This window comes from Echinops telfairi, unplaced genomic scaffold (assembly GCF_000313985.2).
Source record: "Echinops telfairi isolate 266 unplaced genomic scaffold, ASM31398v2 ScPeMD7_7424;HRSCAF=8462, whole genome shotgun sequence".
Lineage (NCBI taxonomy): Eukaryota > Metazoa > Chordata > Mammalia > Afrosoricida > Tenrecidae > Echinops > Echinops telfairi.
The window spans coordinates 93,206,924-93,216,085 of NW_022111324.1; the positions used below are offsets into that span (position 1 = coordinate 93,206,924).

General features: G+C 38.4%; 1 pseudogene; it reads left to right on the forward strand.

The window, feature by feature from the left end:
- Positions 1 to 478: 478 nt before the first annotated feature.
- Positions 479 to 6,278, forward strand: LOC101664586 (annotated as a pseudogene).
- Positions 6,279 to 9,162: the final 2,884 nt, after the last annotated feature.

A 9,162-nucleotide genomic window follows, 5' to 3' on the forward strand; every position in this document is an offset into this window, starting at 1 on the left:
ACCACCCTGTCTAAAAGGATGAGCCATCTTTGAAGCAGCAGCAGAGAGAGAAGCCCCAAGATCCTTGAAAGAGCATGTTCAAGATCTCAGTCTGCAGTGGAACAGAGACTGTGGCATAGACACTCCGTCCAGCAACTCTGAAATCGTGGGGCGCCTTCTCATCTGACCCAAGACCGTGGAACTGTGGGTCAAAGCTACATGGAGGCAAAGGCCAAAGGATCATGTGGCTGAGCAATTGAGGACCAAAGAGATACTTGGCTACCACATGGCTGAGAGACTGAGAACCTAAGACAGAGATTTGACTGATGGCTGAGGAGACCAGTGACTGCTGATCCTGACCTGTGGTAACCTATTTACTTCCCTAATAATAGTAAGTCTTGACTGTGAGTTCTGTGTGACCATTGCAATGAGTTATTGAATCCAACATAGATGTAGAATGGATGGTAGGCATTGTTGGTGTCTGAATAGGTAAAGAAGGATGGAGCAAGGAGGCATGTCTGAATCCTGCCTCGTGGCAAGAGACAAGCCAGAAAAGGTCAGATCTGGCCTTCCATTGCCATATACTGTGAGAGGGTTATGGAAACTATCCAGAGCATCAGGATAGGTCATATTCAGGCTTATAACACAAGGTCCAATAATTTAGTGAGGATACAAGCCTGATAAAGTATACTCTCAGACTACAACAGAATGAAATTTGAGATCATAACAGAAAGAACATTTGAATTCCTAGATATTTGTAAGTCAGTTACACTTTTCTAGGTATTCCAAGGATCAAAAAGAAATCAAAAGGCATGTTAGAAAGCATTCTTAGCTGAATGACAATGAAGACACAATATATCAGAATTGTGGAATGCCACTAAGTCAACACAATAGATTTCATATATACAAAACCAATAGCCAACATCTCGTTCCATGGGAGAAACTGAAAGTATACCACTTGCTAACGGGAACCACAATAATGTCTCTTATGATACAGTCACTCTTATTCAACACAGTGCGGGAACTCTTAGCCAGAGCTATTACAGATGGACACCAGAAAAGTGGGTGAAGGGAGACATTGGATAGTGTAAGAAATGACAAAATAATTATAATTTATAAATTATCAAATGTTCATGAGGGATGGAAGATGGGGGATGGAGGGGAAAAATGAGCTGATACCAAGGGCTCAAGTAAAAAAATATTTTGAAAATGATGATGGCAACAAATGTAAAAATGTGCTTGACACAATGGATGCATATATGGAACTGTGGTAATTGTATGAGCCTCCAATAAAATGATTTTTTTTAAAAGGAAACTCAAATTGGCAAAGAAGTGAAACTTCCACTATTTTCAGATAGTAGGATTTTATACATAGAAAATCCAAACATTTTGACCAAAAAAAAAAGTCGGAAAAAAATTGAGAGATTCAGCAACACGGCAGTATACAAGATCAACATACAAAAATCAATTGGATTCCTGTGTACTAACAAAGAGAGCACTGAAAAAAGAAATCAAGAAAACAATACTATTTAAAGTAGCCATCCCAAAGAAGAAATATTTAGGAATAAACCTAACCAGAGAAATAAAAGATTTGTTCAAAGAAAACTACAGAACACTACCACAAGAAATCAAAATGAGACCTACATAAATGGAAGAATATTCCACGTTCATAGATAGGAAGGCTTAATATTATGAAAATGTCACTACTATTCAAAACAATGTAAAATACAATGCAATGCCAACTCAGATCCCAACTTCATTTATAGAAATGGAAAAACAAATTATTAACATCATATGTAGAGGGAAGATACCCAGAGTAAGCAAAGAACTTATTAAGAAAAAGAACAATGTAGAAGACCTCTCACTTCCTGACCTCAAATAGGCTGGTACTGGCACAGTAGGTACATTGAACACTGGAACAGACTGGAGAATCCCAAAATAGATCCAACCACCTACAATTGACCTTAGGTAAAAGGCCAAAAATCATCAAATGGGCTAGAGATACTTTTATTCTCTCCAACAAGTTATCTGGCTAAATTGGATTTCCATCTATAGAAGAATGAAACAGGACCCATACCATACCTCATGTACAAAAATGAGCTCAAGATGAATCAAAGACCTAAATCAAAATTCCAGAGCTATAATGATCATCAATGAGAAAACTGATACAAACTTAAGGGCACAGACACCCTATCAAATATAACAAAGGAAGCACGCACAGTAGATGACAAAATAGATGACTGGAATCTATTAAAAACAAGACACTAATGTGCATTAAAAAATTTCATCAAAAGAATGAAAAGAGAATCTATAGGGTGGGAACATTTTTTCTAACAATACACAGACAAGGGACTAATCTCTAAAATCCATAGAAAACTAATATCTCAATAAGAAAAAGATACATAACACAGTTATAAAGTGGGCAAAAGACACCTGTTTCCCTGAAAGTAAGACCTACTCACAGTTTTGCCTCTCACTGAAAGATAAGGCATCCCCCCAAAAAATAAGACCTCCCCGAAAATAAGGGTTTGGATTATTATGATGAGGTTCCAGAAGATAATGACGACTGTCACTGAATAAATGAGTAAATGTACCATAGATTGTTGCACATGGAAATAATGGTAGTAACAAGAAATTCTTGATACTGTAGGATTCACAGTTTGTCTGGTTATGCTGATTTGTGATGACAACTACTACCGTACCGTACACAGGTAATAAATTTCCTTTTTTGTTGTTCAACAACAACAACAAAAAAATTCATCAAAGATGATATCCAAATGGCCAACAGACATAGAAAGAAATGCTCACAATCACTAGCCATCCAATCAAAACAAAGAGATTAAAATCAGCACAATGCTGAAATACCACTGTACACCAACAATGATATCCAAGTATAAAAATCAAACCAACAAACAGAAAATAACAAATTTTAGAGAGGCCATGGAGAGATTGGAACCCTCACACATTGCTAATGAGACTGTAAATATGTATTTCCACAACTTCTGTGGAAAGTGATATGGCACTACCTCAAACAGCTTGGAATAGAAAATTCGTATGATCCAGCAATTCTTCCATTGGGTGTATATCCTAAAGAAGAAAAGTCATAGCATGAACATATATATGCACACCCACGTTTACTACAGCACTTATCACAATAGCAAGAAGAGGGAAATAACCTAAATGTCCATCAGTAGAAGAATATGTAAAAACACTCTGGTATATATATATATATATATCAGATTTACCTAATTTACAATATAAAATTTCCCTTTGGGAAATAACCTAAATATCCATCAGTAGAAGAATATGTAAAAACACTCTGGTGTGTATATATATATATATATATGATTATATATATATGATTATATATATATCTATATGATTATATAGATATAATCAGACTTACCTAATTTACAATATAAAATTTCCCTTTAAACACACACACACACACACACACAAGAATGACAAAACCACGAAGCAGCTCATGGCATGGTTGGACCTGGAAAACATTATGTTGAGTGGAATCAGCCAATCACAAAATGACAAATATTATATGAGACCACAGTTATGAGAGAGGAAAAACAACAAAATAAAGACTTTTATATCAAATGGCACCGACTTGGGAGATTGCCGAGGGGGAGAAGAGCAGAGCAAAGGAGGGATGATAGAGTAATGGGCTAGACTAGGGCAAATGGTGGCTCTCGAGCCATGCGAAGCTTTTTTTGGTACATCCATGTGACTAAAGAAAAATTGAAAAAATTTTTAAAGAATATTTTTCAGATAATAGTGATTTCATTTGTTTGTAAAGAATATTTAAAGCTCTCAAATAATTTTTAAATTGTTGTGAGGGACAGGATTGTCTCTTCTATCTCAAAAGTTTGCTGCCTCATAGGCTAGACAGTTAATGAGTGCTAATGGGTGAAATAGAAAACAGCAGTCAAGAAGACGAGAAATCAAGGACCGATAAAGGGTTAACTATTGGGGGATTTTTTTTTAGCAGTGTGAACTGTTGAAGGCAAAGTTGATGATCTGAAATGTAAACCCCCACCAAGTTTATAATTTAAAAAAAATTGTTAACAAAAACTAGAGGGAAATGGGATACTGGTTTTAGGGATTTGTGGGTTATATTAATACATCCTCACTCAGTTCCACTCTATCAATGGCCAACTATTGTACAAACTGACCTTCTATGGCCTCCAGTACAATAAAGGAAGGTTGAATAATCTCTTTGAAGCAGTGTACATAATTAGAGTAAAAGTCATTCTAGGGCACTTTGAAATGCAACACTACATAATTATACATATTAAATATGTTTTATTAAAATAAAAATACATTAAGATCAAAGAACACTTACATACTGTAAGGGAATTCTGTGTTCATTGATTTGAAGACAATATTGTTTTGATGTTAATGTGACCCAAAGTAATTTATACATTTCATACAATTCCCATCAAAATTCCCATAAGCCTCCTTTGTGGAAATTGAAAAGCCAGTCCTCGAATGTATATGGAATGGTAAGGGACACCAAATAATAATTTTGATACAAGAATAAGGTAAAAGGATTCATAAGAGGAGGTGCCTCCCCCAAACCGGATTTTTTTCAAAGTTATGTATTAAATTTTTTTTTACAAAACAACCTTATCACCTTCAAAGTACTCTCCATTAAATTTAATACATTTGTCAAATCTGCAATTCCATTCTTGGAAACATTTTTCAAACTCATCTCTTTGGATGGCTGACAGCATCTACCTCGTTTCCTTTTTCTTCACCTCTTCTACATCATCAAATTGCAGCCCTTCATGTCCCTCTTCATTCATGGAAACAAAAAGAAGTCGCACGCAGTGAGGTTCAATGAGTAAGGTGTGTGGGGCAAGGGAGGTGCGTGTGTGTGTATAATTTACAATACAAAATTTCCCTTTAAAACACACACCACCAAAAACAAAACAGCATGTTCTGCGTGTCTGTCAACTTCCTGAATAGACACAAATGTTGACAAAATGTGTGCGCTTGTGCTCAAAGACTGATGATGGACCATTGAAGAGATGGGGAGGTTATCTGGACTATCTTGGAGCTCAGGTAAGTGAATTTTAACAGAAGATTTCGAAATGAGAAAGGCCACTGCAGATTTGTGCCTTGGGTTCTGACTGATCAGTAAAAGGAGCATCAAGTGGATACATGCAGGCGTTTGAAAGAACAACTCCAACCGACCCAGACTTTTTCCCCCAAGGTCATTATTGGTGAAGAGAGATGGTGTTATTACAAATGCAGCTTTAGGTGGGAACTTGCTCACTTCCATGCTTTGTCCCAGTTTGAAGCACTACCCAGTCACAAGAAGATCGATACATCCCAGCGGACATCATTTGAACATTTCTTCCAACAGATTATGACATTAAAGCCCTAAGACTTGATGAAGTGACTGTATGTAATATTTCAGAAAGAAGGATTTGATTATGATGCTTTGGCAAGGTAATGTTTTTTGTTTTGCTTTCACATGAAGTTTCAAAACCAATGTATTTTTTGAGTGTTCTGGCAAGAGTAAGTACTGCTTGAAGATAAATCCAGCATCACCCATTAATCCTGATCTTTCCTATTTCTGTTCCACTGGTCTATGGATCGCTATGGCATTTTTTCATGAAAAACGTATTCAGACTGGTTTCTCTCTTTTTTTTCAGACTGGTTTCTCATTACCATGCTACAAGTGTATGCTAAGTAAAAAACTTACAAGTAAGGATTTCGAATCAACTGATACTGAATTTATATCTCCCTTATTTGGATAAGTAAGGGACAATAACATCGAATATTGTGGCATAGAAATGCACTTTTCTGTTGACCTAGAGATGTGGGGGAAAGTTGTTTCACATGCTCTGAGGTTGGGGGACTCTAATACCCTCGAGACTGAGAAGAACAATGATAACAGAATGTCATTTTTTCTCGTGGCGTACGAGAACCCAGCAGAGTCCCCTTGATTTTAATGAAGTTGTTTCCATTCAATGACTGCAGTACTTTGATAGAGAAGAATTGGAAGTTATGTTGCATGGTATGTAGGAGGTGGACTTGACAGACTGGTAAGGAAATACTACTTGTCAATATTATACAAGAAACAGCAAGCAGATCATTTGGTTTGGGCAGTAAATGAGAATGTGACTTCTGCAATTTGCCCCTGAAGCTGCCATGTAGGAGGATTTGCTGAGCTCATGGGAAGTAAAGGGCCTCAAAAATGTTGCATCAAAAAAGTTGGCAATGACACCTGGTTACCAAGAAACCACGCGTGTTTTGATTGCTTGAATCTACCAAGTTAAGAATAACCAAGGGAAAAGTTTCCTTTTGTAAAAAAAGGGACAGTGGGATTTGGATAAGAATGAATGTGACTTGTCTTGGAGGAGCAGTTGCATCGAAACAATTCCAGTCAAGAAAATTTGCACAGAGATTGGAAATAAGCTGTGTATTCTGTACAGTGAATTTTCTGAACCACTCAAAGTATAAGTTTTCCTTTCTTCCACAAAAGTGTGCTAAATGACTTGTGGTGCTTTACTTTATCGTTCCCTTGAAGCAACTAACCAGAAAAAGTTCGTTCTTTTTTGAAGTTTTAAAGTAATGAAAGAAAGAAGACTAACAACAGACTAGAAAGAAGAAACCAATTGTCAACTTCTAAACACGTAGCCACTGAAAAACTTGGGAACAGCAGCAAGATGCTGTATAATCCAGTGCTGGAAGTTGTGCCCCTCAAATGTGCCTCCTCAAAGAAGAGTCACGTCTAATAACATAGATGGAACCGTCTTCATTTGTGGGTACCACTCACCGAAAGATGAGAAGAAATATCTTAACCATCTACTAATCATTGGGCTGTGGACTGTACGAAGTATGGAACTAGGAAAACTGGGACCTGTCAAAAAGGAAACGGAATGCATAGAAATCAATATCGTAGGCATTAGAGAGCTGACATGGACTGGTACTGGCCCTGCTGGATTGAACTTTGCTCGGCGTCCTTGACTTGACTTGCTTTGCTAGGACGGGAAATGGAAAAGGAATGGTGTTGCATTTGTTGTCAAAAAGAACCTGTCAAGATCCATCGTGAAGTACAATACTGTCTGTGGTGATATCGATAGACCTACAAGGGAGACAAAGGATTACTTTTTTTCTTCTTAAATAAACCCAAAACCAACTTCACTGACATCAAATCTAGTTCGGATTCATGGTGGCCCCATGAGCAGAGTGAAACTGCCCCACTGGGTCTCTGAGGCTGTAAACCTTCACAGGCTCACACACCATCATCCTTCTCTGAGTGGAGGGTGGATTTAAAGGGCTGATTTTAGGTTCCTGGATTGGGATACCTTGGTTCTTGCCTCACAACACCGAAGGAATTCACGTAGCAGAAGCACTTTTGTAATCCAAGTGAGTTTTTATGCAGGAAAGGGAAACTTCCAGGTATTATTGGCTCAAAAAGACACACGCTCTTTCTGGAAAGCATGCCAGGCTGAGCGGAAGCCACACGCGGAACTAAGGAATGCCCCGTGCCAAGAGAGAGTGGGCCCCAGCAGGCCCTGTGCGGGCACACAGGCGCGAGTGTGCCCGCACAGGGGAGAAATCTCACCCTCCACTTACAGGATGCATCTGAAAAGAGAGGAGAGGGGGAAAAAAGGCAGTGGCCTGCCCTCGGCCACTTTTACCTCCACTGGCTGCGGAGGCACGGTTGAGGGTATTGGCTAATCCCTTTGGCTGAGTTTAAGCGCACCTGTGCGACGTGGCTGGTGCCTAGCATTGTGGGGGGGCCAGGTTTCCCATTACTAGGGCCTAGGTGACTTGGGTCTGAGCATGCTCAGTTCTGGATTTTCCCATAGGAAACCATAAGAAACCAGTGTGCCTGGTTTCTTTCCAACCCCTTTTCTTGTGGCATGGGCAGCTAATTTTCATTTAGCCCAGCCCTAGTCTAGCATAACCTGCCACTGACCTTGCTATTAGCAGGCTAAAGCATCATCCACTACCCACCAGAGTGCCCTTTTTCTTCAACAGGGCCTGCAAATTGAATGATCCACAGGTCCTTGGTGCATCCTGTGTTTGATGAAGGAATGGTCCTTCTACCCATCAGTCACCTTATTGGGCATGGGGGGGGGGCGGGCAATCAACCAACAAAAATTCCATGCTCACAATTCTACTCTGCCATGAATCAGAAAGGGCTGCTATGAGTCAGAAGGAACTCAATGGCAACTGGAACTTGGCCAAGAAATTCTGCTTTTATGAGTCCACCCTGACACAAGTATGGAAAGATGTAGGTGTTAGGATGTTTGTGGCAGCATTGCTTTCTGTGAGATATAGCCAGCTGTACAGAAGTGAATTTAGATGTCTGTAACTCATAAATGAGAAACAGATTATAGAAGTGATTTTTATAAGAAACTCTCATACATCTATAAAATGTCTATATTTGGGGAAAAAAATGCTCCAAACTGGTAATATCAATAAACAATATGGAATGGGTTATGGTAGAATATTGAGAAAACCTCAAATATGTATTCCATACTATTTGGTTTTGGATGTTTTTTCAACAGTGAATACATGCTACATTAATAATAATTGGCAGCCCTTTTTTTTTTTTGCTGTAGTATTTTCACCAGCTCCAATAGTAATACATTGCCAAAACTAAACATTACAACTTTTCATCCAGTTTGATTTTTTTCTTATTTTTTGTCTTGTATTGAGCTTGTAGTTGGTTAAAACACCTAGCTCTTTTTTACAGAACTGGGAAGCAGCATGAGTAAAATGACAAAAGATAAAACTCAATCCAATTATTGCTACTTATTGTGAAGAACAGACGTAAAGCCTCGGCATTTTCAACACTCCTTTGAGTTGAACACCCACTTCTCTTTCCTATTCATGTTGTTTACAGGTTTTCTTGAATTGCCACAAAGTTCAGAGCCCTTTAAAAAAAAGGAAAGTGCACGTGGGTGTTAGCAAATGCAGCTATTCAACAGTAATTGGGCAGGGATTGTTTCATTTGTTTTAAAATTATGAATATAATACTTTCACTTAGTCTGCAGGCAATCAGGTAAATAGACCCTGTGAATCTGTTTTGAAATCTTCCATGCATTATTTATGCACACATACCTATCGGTTGTTTCTTTAAAGATGTCCATAAGGTTGTGGTCTTTAGCTGCTCCCCCATCTGCTGCTGACTCATTGTAGCCCTCT